This window comes from Bidens hawaiensis, unplaced genomic scaffold (assembly GCF_021521415.1).
Source record: "Bidens hawaiensis isolate Kalapana, Puna unplaced genomic scaffold, B.hawaiensis_p1.1 tig00042269_1, whole genome shotgun sequence".
NCBI classification, from domain to species: Eukaryota; Viridiplantae; Streptophyta; class Magnoliopsida; order Asterales; family Asteraceae; genus Bidens; species Bidens hawaiensis.
The window spans coordinates 268-17,900 of NW_027497476.1; the positions used below are offsets into that span (position 1 = coordinate 268).

The following is a 17,633-nucleotide window of genomic DNA, read 5'->3' on the forward strand; positions in this document are numbered from 1 at the left end:
TAATTTTTATTAAATACAAATCTTAGCCCATTCATTCATTAGCAATAACTGTGAAATAAAAAAATAAGGAAATATGAAAATTGAAGTTGCAAGCCTGTTAGAATAAAATTTTAAAGCCACAAGTAATTACAAATTAAAGAAAATATAGGTGCATCATTGTTGAATGATTCAGATTTGTATGAAAACTACAAATTGTTTTTAAACTGGATTTGAGCAGCAGTGCATAATTTTTTACATAAGATTAGTTTTAAATTTGGATTTAAAATTTTTTCATATGCATTTGAACTGAGCAAAATATGTATTTTTTTTATTTTTCTCCGAACATTTTGTATAAATATCGAAACATGGAGAATACCTATTATATATATATATATATATATATATATTTAACATTATAATTATAATCCATATGTATACGGTTTTTTACTATATGAACAATTTGTCATTTATTTATATGACTTTTTTTGTGTAGTATAAATGATTTTAGCAATAAGAAGATCAATATTTAGTTTTCAATATTTTCTTCCATAACTCAAACCGAAATGCTTCAAAATATATAGGCAAATTCTAAAGGTACACCATCTACACCTATTAAGTAGGCTTATTTGCACACCATTCTGCATACGTTTCGTATGCTCATCATACGTTGCGTATGCTGTAATACTTTTTCAGAATTCATACGATTCGTAGGTAATGTTATACGGTTCATATGGCTTTTGTATAAACAATACGAATAATATGAAAAGCATACGATTCATATGAACAACTTTTAAGTAAAATTGATAAACGCTTCGTATGTAATGTTATACAGTTCATATGGCTTTTGTATAAACAATACGAATAATATGAAAAAGAATACGATTCATATGAACAACTTTTAAGTAAAATTAATAAACGCTTCGTATAAAAAGGATATAAATGTATACCATTCGTATTTGAATGTGTAACAAAATAAGTTTTACTTGTAACCATCTAAAACAATGGCGTAAGCTTTGTCTCCAACAATAGTGATTGCATGTGAGCTTCTGGCACCAGGACATCCTTTTTGGTTCAACTGCAAATAATAATATTTGCAGTTAGTAAATATGGTTTATTTGGTAAAATCAGAAATCATGAACCAGTGATCAATTATTGACATAACTAACATCTAAAGATGAATAAACCGGACAATAATTATGGTTTAAATGAATTTGATAATGATTTAGCTTGAATTCAAGAACAATAGAACACTAATTCAATGATCCATTTAAATAATTACTTTCATGTCAATGAATTTTGCAGCCCGCTTCTACTGGAGAACAAAGTGTAACCTAACTAGGGCTGTAAATGAACCGAATGTTTGAAGAACTGTTTGGCGGGCCATTCGATGATGTCTGCTCTTTTAATATATGTCGAACACGAGCAAAGAATTTCGTTCCATTAACTAAATGAATGAACACGAACATAGGCCATGTTCATTCAATTGTGAAGACTTTGGGTCGGTTTGGGTTTGACCTAAAAAAACGAAACCTGTGAACATTTCTAAATACTAAACTCACATAGTTGTATAACAAATACATAAAAATAAAAGCATTAACATTCATCAAACCCCAACATAGTTTGAAAGAAAAATTACTACTACATCCATCCAAATTACTAGAATCCACATATACAACAAAAAAAGATAACGTTTACGTGCGTCAACAATAAAAGATAAAACCATAATAGCTAAATTGTGCATTTATCATACTAGGCTCATCATAAACCATGATCCTCGTCACTACTATCACCTAAATCATCATCATCACCGTCACCTCTATCATCATCATCACCAACACCACTAGCATCATCATCACCTGCATCATCACTACCGTCATCACTAGCATCATCACCAACATCATGAAAACCCGACTCCTCCTGCGGCCGCGACTCCTTTGGCGGTGGCACATCATCAGTGGGACCGTTCCTGTCTCTAACCAACCACTCTATCATCCTCTCCATCTTTATCATACGCTGCTCCATATTAATTAACAGCATATCCTGATTCACCGTCCCGGTATTGCCATGCGACTGCCCCTCATCGACACGTGGCCTCTGAACAAGTATATAAATGTTAGGATGGCAATGTAAGTAGGTATGGCAGTGAAACTCGAACCTGATGGGAAAATCCGAAACCCGACAAATAACCTTTGAACAATATTATATCACACACATATTTAAATGTAAAACAGATAAATAACCTTTTTATTTAAATGTAAGAAAGTTTTGAACAACAATTTGAACAATATTATAAATTAGCTTTATAAAATTTAAAGCAAACCTTAAATAGTAACTTGGCTTGGTTTGCATCTAAATTTTAACAATTTATGTTTGATCATATACCTATCCATGTCCCTGCATATGCCCCTGCACAAGCGACTGCTCCTGACCGGCATTTGACCCATGAACCTGTACATAAAAAAAGGTTTATTTTCAACCGTTAGTATAAAAATATAATTAAATACTGCCTCACGATATACCTGACCGCTCCCCAACCCCTGATTTTTAGCCGCCAACAGCTCTGCAGCTATTATATCCCGCTCCTCCACCTCTAGCATCTGTCCCGGAAACCACAAAAGTCCTGGCCGCAAGGACCACTGCAGACCAATATCGGGAAAAAACATCGGCAATATCCATGAGTGTAACTGTGTTCTTGTCGAGTTTCTTCGGAGGGAACACAGTCATGGAGGACAACCACATTATATCTTTTGTATAACCCAAAGATTTTGCAATCTTTGTAATGTATGGCCCGCCACAGATGCTGACGGTGCCTTTCCTTACTTTATAAGAATTGAAATACATTGCCATGCTATACGCCAGATTGCAGTTAGCTGGGGTCAGCAAACAATAAAGATGGAATAAATCACGTTTAGTGCACCACTCTTGACCCCTGTAACGAGCATAAACCGTAGATGCATTTACCCGACCAACTTCTGTAACTATTAAATCTAAAGCCTCTCTATAAATCTTTCGTAGCAATAGACTAAAGATTGGACGCTTATGGTGATGATGGAGAATGATTTGACTATGTTCAAAGGTTGATTTTATATTAGCGACTTGCAACTTCACCATGCGATCAATGATTATCGGAAACTTTTCTAAAGTAGATTTGGAGTTTCTTAAATGTCTCTTTAACAAAGAATGTTTACTTTCCACTCGGTTGGTTGTATGATTACCAAAATTGAGATGTTTATCGCACCATGCAGACACAAATTTTTCTTTGCTAGGCTTTAACCATGTATCATACAAGTAAGGAAATAGTCCTGTAATTGTAAACACAATTGGTCACGACTCAGTTAACAGTAACATGTAAACAACACGGTGAATAGAATTAAGACTTACTTGGGTGGGTTGAAGAGTACTTTTCTTCAAGTCGCTGGCAATGGTAAAGGTACGACTCCTCGGTGGGAGAATTGAGTAACACTCTCCACTTACGGAGGAAGACATCCCAGTCTTCTTTAAGTGGACAACTTTGCTTGTGGTGCTTGGTAATATTTTGATATATGTGAAATCGACACTGTAACATTTGAGTGTCTGGGAATTGCCGTTGGCATGCATTATTCAAAGCATACTCCCTGTCTGTTAGTATGACACGTGGCTGCATACACTTGTCCATCGTCCTTTTTAGTTGGCTTAAGACCCACGTGTAACTATCTTTTGTTTCGTCACTTATAAAAGCGAAAGCTACACAAAAGGTTTTACGGGTAGAAGTTACACCTACAATCTCAACAAATGGAAAACCGTACCTATTTGTCTTGTATGTTGCATCTATGAACAACACATACGGGACTGCACGCCAAATCGGGAACGATAATTCATGAACGATGAATAGCCTCTCCAACTTGTGAGTGGATTCATTTACCTCATGCTCTTGAAGGTAACCAGCATTAGCCAAGAGTGTGAAAAGAACTTGCATCGGAGACTTGTTACCGTGGAGGGTTACTCGTTGCCTTTGTTGTTCGTTGTATACGTTTTTTGCCGTAAACACACAACGAGGGTCCTGCTTTCTTATTATTGATATAATGTTTTGGGGATCCACGTTCTGGTTTGTCAGATCCTTAACCAAAACTTTTTGCGCATGGTTCAACCTCTTTGCAAATTCATGACCTTCCATATATAGAGCAGGCGGATGATTATGTGTACCACACACAACTTTTAGTTTCCAACCATCTTCCTCTTTGTGGTACTTTGCAATCAACTAAAATGGACAGTTGATTTTCTTGGTACCACCAACGTTTCTGACAGTTGCCTTCCCCTTGTATACACCACCACGATCACATCTAAGAAACACCTTGTTCTTGTCGCCAGCAACATTTGTCTTAGACCTTTGGGTAATTATCACGTAACCATTGTTAAGTCCGGTGTTGTACGCCCATTGCTTCAACTCATAGAAACACATAAACACCTAATATAAGATTCATTTTTGTTAATTTCAGGATAACGTAATACAAACATGAATAGAAAACCTGTACCTGTTCGGTTGTGAAAAAATGACCAGATTCCACAAAAACGGTGGCGAAAGATTCATCGGATTCCACAAAACTTTCTTCAAAATTATGCATTTCATCAACGAAATTTATCAATGTGGTTGGAAAAATAAATTTAGGTTGGTAATATTTTTAACAACATTTGGAAGGGATGAAGTGGGAGAAAGAAGTGAGTGAAATATACACACACTTCATTGTTAGATGTATATCGTTCAAAGAAGTAAGTGGGTAAAAAACCCTATGAGATCACACAATTTCTATGGTTGAGAGATTCCTTTTATTCCTAATATTCGTCTTACAGTCTTACAATATGGTCAAAGAATCAATGAGGCCTAAATATATGTGAGAGATTGATGGATTAAATACGTTTCACGCTTCCTGAAAAAGTAATTGTACAATTTTAAAGATTCTCCGTCATACGTTTCGTATTATTTCCTATACAGTTCGTATAGATTACTTTTCATGATTTTTCAAACACCTACATGCATACGATTTGTATTCTTTCTTATACGGTTCGTATTCTTTCTTATACGGTTCATATGTTTATGTTAGATTTACATGCTTCGTATGAAATCTTATACGTCTCATCTTCCATATAATACGAACTGTATACAAAAGCATATGACTCGTATTCTTTCTGAAGCATATGACTCGTATGGTTTTCCATATGACTCGTATGGCTTCCTTGATTTGACTAACTTAAGTTATTATTCAATACATTGCGTATGCCAGCATACATTACGTATGAGGCCTATGATTAGATGGGGGAATGGTGTGTAAATAAGCTAAGTGGTGTATCTCTAGCAAACCCCAATATATATTTTATGGCTTGATTAATACTTCTTTAATATATTTAATTTAATATGCCTTATAAGTCAAATTATTTAACTAAAAGCATTCAAAACGTTAAACCAAAAAAATTGTTTCAATATTATTCCACTATTTTCGTTTTTCAAAAATCATTTAGGATCTTGAAACCTAGAATATCATTTTCATCAGTTATTTATATAATTTCAATATTAAATTAACTTATTAATTTTATTTTTATACAAATACAACGAACTAGGAGTATGTTAGTTTTACATGTTAGTCAGTACAAAATTAAAATATTTATTATGTTTTATATTCAAAATAACAAAGTTATACACAAATTTTTTTAAAAAGAAGAATTAAAATTATAACATTTATTATTAAAAATTTATAAAAATTCATTAAGATTCACATCTTAATTATAATTATAATGAAACTTAATAGAAATATTTATTATTTTTATTTTTTTTTATTATTTGTAACTTAATCATGCTTCTCATTATATTTCAAAGACATTCCACATTCACATTAATTATTTAAAAAAAATAGTTAATCCGGTTAAAAGTTATTCATCATGCTTTCATATAATTCGAAATCTTTGTTTCTTATTTTTTTTCTATAAGTTGTTAATATATATATATATATATATATATATATATATATGGAGAGGATCATGAGAGAACTCTATTTTATGGAGATAACTAGAGAACTAATAATGAAGTATTTTTAATTTAATTAAAAAAATATTTTTAATATTTTTTTCTTTCATCCTTCTTATATGTTGTTATTCTTCACCACAAAAAAAAATATAAAAACAATAAAGAATTAAAAAAAATAAAAAAAATTAACGTTGTAATGCATATATGCAATACATCGACTTTTTTTATAATGCATATGTGCAATAGTGTGCATTTTGATATTTGAAATAGTGTTGAATAACATATATATAGTTATTTGTATTGTATATTTGCAATAGTCTTATATTATATACAAACATTAAAAAAAATTGATATAGTGCATATAAGCATTAGTGTTGTATTACATATATGCAATAATGTGTTTTGCATACAATTATTAGTGTCGTATTTGCATTATTCAATAGTGTGTATTATATAATGTATTTGTGTTGAATTATAAGCAATAAAACACTATTTTATATATACAATACACATTAATGCACATACGCATTACATCGGCGGTTTTTTTTAGGAAGAATATCATCTTATTAGAAGGAGGAAAGAAAAAAAATCACAAAATAATTTTTAAAAAATAGTTAAAAATAATTCTTTACTAGTTCTCTAGTTCTATCTTTAAGAGGAGTTCTTTCTAGATCCCACTCATATATATATATATATACACACACACACACACACACACTAGTTTTTATCCTCTATATTACGGGGGTTGTTTTATATTGTTTATTTATTTTTTTAATTTATATTTTTGTTATTGTATGAAAGTTAATAATATACTTATGGTTTGATGATAAATTGTTTCACAAATAAATGAGATGTTATAACCCGGTTTAAAAGTTATATGGTTTTGTTGAGACCCAAGACCTGTTTATTTCTTTTTACTATGAAATTGGTTTTTTAATTATAAATAATATTTATGAAAGTTAATAATATACTATTGTTTGATGAGACCCAAGACCCGTTTATTTTTTTTACTATCAAATTGGTTTTTTAATTTAAATAATATATATATATATATATATATATATATATCTTTTTTAAAATAAATAAGATATTATTTTTTATTATATCCTATTTTATAGGATTTTTACGTAAATAACTTGGTGAGAATAATTTTTAATTTAATGAGATGTTATAACCCGTTTAAGGAATATCTGGGTTTGGTAAGACCCATACCCATGAATTCGGGTCAAATGCATGAGAAGCCTCCATTTAAAAATCAAACAACTCTGGTGACTCCAAAAAAAGGGGAGCGACCACATCGCGACACGTAGGATTTTTATGTCTTCGTTTATATATTATATATATATAGGGTAGAGATAATGTACGCTAATGCTTAACGTACGAGAGGTACGTGAGACGCTCAAAGGCAAAAACCAAAAGCAAAAACCTTAAACGCTCACAAAACTTAATGCTCAGCCAAAAACCTAAAACGCTCAAAAAACGGTCTTCGTGAAAAAAGTAAAAAATTGATCGATTAACGATCCAAAACTGTTTTTTTCGGTTAACCAATGATTAACTGGATATGTATTGACGATTCCGAGATGTTGGGATGTGATTTCAAGGATCGATTCGTGAAAAACGGGATTCGCGTACGTTAAGGGTTAGTGTATTTGATCTTTTCACTATATATATATATATATATATATATATATCGATTAGTTAAATATTCCAACAACTTCCCATAATCTTAATTAATAACAGGGGATTAGTATTCAAAATTTAAACATTCTTAATCCAATACTTTCAAGTATTAAAAATAAGAATCACTACTTTCACTTTATGCAACTTTAAATCTTCTAATATTCTCCTAACTCAGTATAATCACTGTTATTTGAACATGCTTTGATGTTAGTATGTCTTTGTTATTTTTCTGACAACTACATTCATATGAAATGAAACAAATCATATTTTAATTTTCGATTTAATATGTTCCTTGACTATACAATTGTTAATTGTAAGACATAATATCAATTTAAAATTTGTCATACACAGAATATTAATGACAATAATTTTATCACGATCAATCAATTTCAAATTCTAAAGATTCTAAAAATGATTATCTCATCAAAGTTCAGGTAATCTGGTTTTTATAATAATCATGATTTTTGGATAAACATGAACAGATGATCTCAAATGACATCATATTAATTGATTAAAAATCATGATATTTTATGTGTGTGAATATTTTTTTTGTTAGTTTCATGGATACATTACTATTTATCTTTATCTAGGGTTGGTATGTACTTGAAGAACCTTACTTGTCACACAAGAGAGTTATAAGCATAGCTATATGCTATCTTATGAAGAGTTACAAGCAGACATGTATTAAATATTTTAATTTTTGATAAACAATATATATCGACTGTAGTGTACAAGGAAAGTTTTACTTATTTGTAAGATATTAGTGTAATCTTAGTTATTTAATTTCTGTAATTTTAATGTAAATTATAATTGTATTAACAATATATGATCATGCTGTTAATTGTATTTCACTTAATGGTTAAAGTTTAAAATTTTTATCAATTACCCGCGTAATACACGGGCCTCAAACTAGTACCAAATAGTTCGGTTGTATGAATATTATTATTTTATATATAGTTCGATTGGGCTATTTGGCGGCACCCTATTGACACCGCTTAGGCTTTACCGCCGCCCTGGTTTACCGATTAAAGAAACGTCGAATATTTAACTTTTATATGTTAATCTTTTTATATGTTAAGTTGATGAATTTATTTTTTGGGTCTTAATGCTCATGTTTGGCCTGCGGTTTCTTGATCGTAACGAGCGTAACAGATAATGTCTGAATTCGTGTCGACTTACCATCGTAAAGTTAGGGTTTTATCAACACTCGGGTTTCAACGTTGGGGTTTCACAACTTTTGCTTTTTTTTAACTTCCGGTAACATAATGAAAATCGACTGAATGCCAATGTTTTTTCGTTTTAGTTTTGGTATCATAACCAACGTGACGGAAACCTACCAAATACGTGTAGACTTACTACATTTTGTTTTAATTTCGGTACCTTAACGAACATAACAAAAACCTACTATATGTTAGTTTTGTTTTTGTTTTAGTTCTGGTACCGTAACCAATGTGACGAAAATCAACCAAATTTGCGTATATACACCAGCTCAACTTCTGAGATTGACAATGCTCGTATCATAACGCACTTAACCGACTTAACTGAAACTGACAAAATTTGCATCGACATACCGCCTCAATGGCCGTCGACTTACCAACTTGTCCGGCGCAACGCGCCGGGTGAAACCCTAGAATTTTTATAAACTAATAGAGGACGGACACTAATTTGGTTAGCGTGCATGGTTTTCAAACCACATGGTAATATTGCTGCCACACCACGTGGGTAAGGTACATGACTTCATTCCATAACAAATGTTTGTTACATAAAATTGATTCATTTTTTACATTTATTATACTTGAAAAACTAAAAATCAAATAAAAAGTTTTAGGGTACTTGTGAGTATGTGTTGTAGGGATGAGCTCGGTAACGTACCAGTACCGAAAATACCGATCCCGAAAATTACAAATTCATTGTACCGGTATTGTACTAGTACCGGTATTGAAGGTAAAAATTCGGGTAATACTGATCCTGGTACCGTACCGATACCGAAACTCAAAACTTTGGTACTGATTCGGTACCAGTACCGAAATTGTTTAACCAAACGTTACCTTTCTTTATTTAATGTAAAATTGATTCTTATATTATTGTGTTGTGTGTGTAGAGGATTTTAAAGCCTATTACATTTTAACTCACCTTACATTTAACGTCATTAACCCATTCAGGGAGTGACATGCCACTTGTTAACCTTGCCAACTCAGTTTTAACGTCTTAGGTGTTAAATATACTCCTGGGTCTAAGTTGCATTTTATACTGAAAGAGTTATGTGTATATTTTTCAATTAACCAGAATGGGGATCTGAATTGGAATTGGTTGCTAACCGGATTCAAATACCAAAAACCTTGTTTAAATCTGTAACTTAAATTCAATTCGGTTCCAAGTTTCAATTGCTTAGTCAATGTTAGTAGTTAACACCCTTTTAATGGAGCATAGAAACAATAAAAATTAGTATTATTATGGATGGATACAAACTACAAAATGTTAATATTCCCACAATATATAAATCTGAAATGAAAATATATATTAAACATATTTGTTTGGTCTCGGTCTTTATTTGGAGTGAATTCACGTTCCTTTTATTTCTGATAAAGTTACGCATGGAAACATTTGCGTGTTTATAAGTTAGTAATAAAGTAAAGAGAAATATGCATTTTGTCTTCCTAGTTTATATCGTCGCGCGATGGGTTAACCACTGAAAAAAATTTTGCGAACTTTGACTCCCTATGTTTCTCCGGCGGGTTTTTCTGACTCCTGCCGTCAGTTGACTATTGGTATTTTAGTAACAATACCAACATATTAAGGGTATTTTAGTAATCTTCTAATAAATAATAAATAATAAATAATAATAATAATAATTTGGTAAAGTGGTTGATATAATAAAAAACTATTTAACCTTTCTTTCCAGATCACATGGATGAAGTCTTTCTTTCCAGATCACATGGATGAAGTCATGAAACAACATACAAGATTCCTTTTTTCCAGATCACATGATCTTTTTTAGTGGTTAATCCATAACTTGCGTATATACAAACCTTTTGCCGCCATCTAATTCTCCAAATCAATCCTCAAATCTCTAGAACCAACCACCGCCTTCTGCCGCAACGTGTCCCACCGCCGGCGAGTCTCCGATGATTCATGATATCACTCACACAACCAGAAGCATACGCCACCTACCGCACGTATATTCATAATATCAATTTCACGTTTTTTCTATCATTTATCATTTGATTCGTTTTCTAGGGTTTTGTAATTCATCCGGATCTTATAATAATCATCATCATCAAGCCGCTCAACATCATCCCCCGTGTTCGCCTCCGAACCCGGCTTTTATTTGGACGCCGCCGTTGTCCAAGACGACCACGGTGGTGGTGGAGGACATTGGGTTTCCGGTGAGTGATGCGTGACATAAGATTATTATTATTATTATTATACCAAACTATTATTATTATTATTATTATTATTATTATTATTATACCAAACTTAAGAATTCGGACAGCCATGGATGAAGATTTCTGGGTTAGATGATGAAGATTTATGGGTTAGATGATGAAGATGAAGATATAGGGGTAAATGAGTCATTTCAACAATTTTAACATGTCAAAGGAAGGTCAACTGACGGCAGGAGTCAAAAAACCCGCCAGAGAAACATAGGGAGTCAAAGTTCGCAAAATCTTTTTCAGTGGTTAACCCATCACGCGACGACATAAACCAGGGAGACAAAATGCAGATTTCTCTAAAATAAATGAAAATACATATTCTCATGGGTTAAATGGTTTAATCCAAGACATGTCCAATGAAAAATCCAAGACCGACACACCCTATATTGGTATGATCTTCGGGTGTATTTTCCGTGAAAATTGAATTCGGGTTCGATCCGGATAAGTCTGGTTCAGTTTCAAGCCGACCCCCCTCCCAACCCTATTATAAAGCTATGCGTAGTGGTGGGGCTACAAATGGAGGTGAATTGTGACACGTGGCCCCCAGTCAGCAAAGAGGGCGAATTTGTTTTTGTGGTGTAAGGTGTAGTGGCTACAAGTTGGACCCATAGTATCTTTTTTATTATTTTCTTTTTATAATTAAACTAATCATAAAAATTTATTTATTTAAATAAATATAATAAAAATGCATTAAAATTAAAAAGAAATACAAAAAAAAACATAACTAAAAAAAATACATAACTAAAAAAAAGATATATAACTAAAAAAATACTAATATCCATAATATTCGCGCATTTTTTCGACTCGTCGTCGTTTCAACAATGCGGCCTCTTCGTGTGACCCGGCCGCTTTGAGAGATTCGTATTCTTTACTCATTTCCCGCAACTCCATCATAGCGGCAATCTTTTCGTGTTGTTTGTTGGTTTCTCTCATGGTATCATTGAGTTCCTCGACAAACTTTTCGTGTTTTTTGATGATTTCGGTCATGAAAGAGGTGAGTTCCTCGGGCTTCGGTTGGTTCGGGTTGTTTGTAGGATTCATTTTGCTAGATTTTTTGAAGAATTTGGGTATAAATTGTGTATGAAATGGATAAAAAATGGAGAAGGTGTATATTTATATAGATATATATGTATTGTTTTAATTATTATTTTTTTTACTTTTGACCGTTGAACGGTATTATTAATATAATATTATTATTATTATTTAACCTCGCCGGCGACAAAAAAACCCCCGCCCCCGCCCCAATTCGCCCACATATCGTCGGGGAGGGGAGGGGGTGTTCTAGCCTCTCCGCACTCAAAAATCGCCCCAACTGACACCAACTACACATAGCCTAATAGATGTATACAAACTTTTGACGATGGAAGTTGTAGTTAATTATTATGACGTGTATTTACTAAAAATAAAGGCACACCCATCCAATTGACGTATGCTTCAACAGCCTCTAGTGGTCAACTCTAGCGACAGCCAAGAATGGTTCAAAAATGAAGGAAAACCCAAGTTACACGCGTTGGAGCATGATCAAATGCTTATTTTAGCTACGGAATATTTTTATTCTTGATATATTCTTGTCTTAAAGTTGTAATATTCTTATTATCTTTGCAATAAATAATACTAATATTAATAGTTTGTGCTATAAATAGTGGTATCTTATCATATAACATGTAATAAATAATTAAATACGGAAAGTATGGACCTCTTAAATATAAAAGACTAAGGTAGTGTTTGTTATGCAGTAATGACAGGCGGAATGAAATGATTCATTAGGTGGGAATGAAATAAGAGGTGTTTGGTTGCACAATGGAATGGAATCATCCATTACACATGGAATCCTTCCATTCCATCAAAACCAGTCCTTTCTACCTCCCTTCTTTTTTCATTCCATTCCTCCTTCAACCTACTTTCTCAACAACACCAACATCTAACAACAACCACCGCACCACCACCACTACCATAGCCACCACCATCATCTGACCACCACCACCTCCGCCGCCACCAACGTCGCCGCCACCACCACCTGACCGCCACCGTCGTTATCACCACTTACACCACCACCACCTTACCACCGCCACCGTCGTTATCATAACCACAACAACCATTGTCACCGTCGCCACCCGACCATAACCGCCACCACCACTATCACTGCCTGGCCGCCACCACCGTCATCACCACCCTACCACCGCCATCACTACTAATGCTACCATCGCTTGAACACCACCACCACAACCACCACCCCGCCGCCTGACCGCCACCACCACCACTACCATAGCCACCACCGTATCTGACCACCACCGCCACTGTCACCACCAACACCACCTCCGCCGCCGCCACCGTCGCCGCCACCACCACCTGACCGCCACCGTCGCCATCACCACCTACACCACCACCACCTTACCACCCAAGCTACCACCGCCACCATCGTCGCCATAACCACAACAAACATTATCACCGTCTCCACCCGACCATAACCGCCACCACCACTATCACTGCCTGGCCACCACCACCGTCATCACCACCCTACCACCGCCATCACTACTAATGCTACTATCGCTTGCCCCCCCCCCCCCCCCCCCCGCCTGACCGCCACCACCACCACCGTCGCCACCCGCCACCACCATTTTCATCTCCAGAGCTACCACCACTGTCGTCATTTCAGGTTTTTATTTTTATTTTTGTAAAAAAAATTTATATTTTGAGATAGGAATATTTTAATTATTTCTATAAATCATTCATAAATTTTTTTTCGGATACCAAACAACATAACGTAATTATTCATTTCATTTCCATATATTAACCAAACAAGACAAAGGAATGGTAATGATCCATTTCATTCCTTTGTCCATTCCATTCTTTCTTCCATTCCATTCCCCCTTCATTCCATTCCTTTCAACCAAACATACCCTAAATGTTCTATAAGTGGGAGGGTCATTCTTGGTTATTTCTAAATTGTTACACCTTTAGAGTGGGGTGGGTGGAAATCTCTTTAATCATTAAAATGGAGCTCGTGATCCCTAATTCACAAATAAATCTATCATATACCATTTACTACTGGTCTAGTAGTGTTACGGTGTGGTGTCATTAATCATAAATATGAAATTATGGGTTAAATCCTTACAAATACAAATTAAAAATACTAAAATAGAGTTTTATTGTTTAAAAGAATCTAGCACACATAGTATTTTAAGAGGCACAACTTCGAGCACAATATGTCCACAATATGAAAAAGAAAGTTGTGAGTTGGCCTGACATAACCTGTTTATAAACAAGCTAAAACATGACTGGTTTAAAAATGGATTGATATGTTAACAAGTTTTAGGGGTTTAAAAAAGCTTGTATTTGGACTTTAAAGACGAAGAAGGTTAAAATTTAAAGTATAATATTTTGATACTAATACAATAGAGCTAGATACATAAATGTTGTGACTAATACAATTGAGCTAAATACATAAACTCACATTTTTAATAGGGAATTATTGCTAAAGAAACAAATATAAATAATAAAAAAAATAATAAAAACAACTACAAAAATGTTTCATTCAAGTCACAACATTTAATTATTTTAGTTACTAATTCAATTCACTATGCATTACTCACACTTAACCATACTTATAAACAAACATAAAATGAGTCATCCTAAAGTATGACATGAGCACAAAATAAATTTAAATGGGTTCGATGGAAACAAATAATTATATGAGTTAGGTTTGTTAGGGTTGAAGAACGAGAATTGAACTTGCCAGCCCTATTGGATTGCATGATTTTTTTTTTCTGTTTTTCCTCTGTGTCACGTAAAACACGGGATCTACAATTAGTTCCTAGTTTAATGGGTTTTCCATATTGATGTATTTTTGCTTTTTTATTCTTCCATTTTTTTTGTATTGTGAGATTTGCTTTTTCAATGAAAAACCCTCTGAGCCAAATCCAAATCCTTCATGGTATCAGAGCGGGTCTCTAAATCGCTCGACAAACAAACCCTAGAACCGACCATCCCACTCTGATTGGCAGTCATGGGAGATGAATGATCATCCATAAAGAAGATCGAAGAAAGCTTTGTTGACACCAACTCTCCATGCTGCACTCACGCTTTTGTATACGGTGATATCGACCCAAAATCGAGCCCTATATCATGTTTGAATTCTTAACAATATTGTACTCTCTTAGACTGGATTGCAAAGAAAAGCTTGTCAAAGGAAGAGGTACTTCCAGAAGCCAACATGGCGTGTAAGGATAGAGAGGATAATGGTTGGATAATGGATTCCGGTTGTACCGAACACATAACATATCGAGCCGAATGGCTTGAAAACAAAATGGTATCAACTCATGAACCTCCTGTCATGATACCAAATGGTGATTCCATACTTGTTGTAGGTAAAGGAAATTGTCATTTGCCCAACGGAACCACTATTAAAGGAGTTCTGCATGTTCCAAAGTTTACGTGCAATCTTTTATCCGTAAGTCGCTTATCAAAAGATCATCAATGTTCGGTGACTTTCTTCCCAAATTTTTTTGCTTCATGCAAGACTTGCATTCAAGGGAATTAATTGGAATGGGTAAGTGAAAACGTGGCCTATATTGGATTGAGATGGTAGAAAATAAAAGAAAAGCTATGATGGCTTCAGTGGAGGTATGGCACAAGAGGTTAGGCCATACTTCTAATGATAAGCTATCTTGTTTTGATTTTGTTGAGAATCCTTCTTTTAAAACCATAGACTGTGATTCATGTGCAAAGGCCAAACACACTCGATTACCTTTTCCAGTAAGTTCTATTAGACGTAAAGAGTATTTTGATTTGTTGCATTGCGACATATGGGGAAGGTACAAAACTCCCTCGTTCACCGGGGCAAACTATTTTTTGACAATCGTTGACGACTATAGTCGATCCGTTTGGTTTTTCCCTTAAAGCACAAATCTGAGGCAGGCGAGCGCCTAATGTATTTTCCCAAACTGGTCAAGACACAATTTGGAAAAAATGATAAAGAGAATCCGATTCGACAACGTGGGAGAATTTGTTTCAAAGCGGATGAATGATTTCTATGCCGAGCAAGGAATAATCCTTGAGACTACTCGCCCCCACACGCCACAACAAAATGACATTGTGGAACGCAAGCACAGGCACCTACTCGAGACTGCACGAGCTCTTAGATTTGAGGCAAACTTGCCAAAAAGGTTTTGGGGCGAATGCGTCATGACAGCTGCCTATATAATCAACTGTCTCCCATCGAAAACTATTGACAATAAAACGCCTTTTGAGATCTTTTTGAACAAAAACCTGAGTATGAACATATGAAAGTTTTTGGGTGCCTTGCCTACTTTCGAAACACCGACACAAAGGGAGACAAGTTTGAATGGAGGGGGGAAACCCGGTGTGTTTTTGGGCTACCCACAGGGGATAAAGGGATACAAAATATATGATGTGGTTCATAACAAAATGGTGGTGTCAAGAGACGTGAGATTTGTAGAAAGCAATTTTCCCTATCAAAACTTGGACACCATTGATAAACAACAAAATAAAAGGCTCTTTGATTTCCCACCTTGGTATTATGAGGTAATTGATAAAGCCACACCAAACCAAACTGGTGGTCCTAACACAGAGGATATGTGTACAAATAGGCCTATCCTACAAGATCTAGAAGGTAACATTCAGTTTGATAATGAAAATGGGGCTCAAGATAATGAGCTTGCTACACTAGATGATGGGCATGATGGTCACCCACAACAAAAGAATCAAACTGAGAACTCCATACAAGAAGAAGAAAGCAATGTTGAGCCGCAATTAGACAAACCACAAAGGGTCAGAACTTAGCCAAGGCGATTGAACGATTTCATTGTCAACCTTCCTCCATCCATTGATCATGTTTTACCTTCTTCCAATCAACAATCCTTAACGGTATATCCCCTATCGAATTTTGTTTCTTATGAAAAATTTTCGGATTCACACAAAGCCTTTTTAGCGGCCATCCCTTCCAGTGGCGAGCCAAAAAATTTTAAGGAAGCCGTGCAAGATCAAAATTGGAGGGATGCAATGCAAAGGGAGATAAACGCACTTGAAGAAAATGGCACTTGGACTATGGAAGATTTGCCGGATGGAAAAAGAACTATAGGCTCAAAATGGGTCTATAAGATAAAATACAAACCAAATGGTGAAATAGAGAGGTACTAAGCAAGACTCGTGGCGAAGGGATTCACACAAATGGAAAGTGTCGATTGTCATGACACGTTTGCACTGGTGGCTAAATTGGTCACAGTTAGAAGTCTACTCGTTATTGCTGTTAAGAAAGGGTGGATTTTTCATAAACTAGATGTGAATAATTCATTCTTGCATGGGGACTTACATGAAGAAGTTTATATGAAAATCCCACAGGGTTATGATAAAGGGGGAGGAACGAAAGTGTGTAGGTTAAGGAAGTCGTTATACGGTTTAAAGCAAGCTTCGAGAAATTGGTACACAAAAATTACATCAGTTTTGCTCGAACTTGGGTTTAAACAATCTTTTGCTGATCACTCACTTTTCACTTACAAGAGAGGGAATGTGTTTGTTGGTGCTCT

General features: G+C 34.5%; 1 pseudogene across 1 annotated transcript in view; it reads right to left on the reverse strand.

Moving 5' to 3' along the window:
• Positions 1–1,951: 1,951 nt before the first annotated feature.
• Positions 1,952–17,633, reverse strand: part of LOC143593491 (scarecrow-like protein 21 pseudogene) — an 80,552-nt pseudogene continuing 64,870 nt past the window's right edge. The window contains exon 2 of the transcript XR_013146112.1: positions 1,952–1,964. The product of XR_013146112.1 is annotated as a scarecrow-like protein 21 pseudogene (transcript). The remainder of the gene's footprint in view (positions 1,965–17,633) is intronic.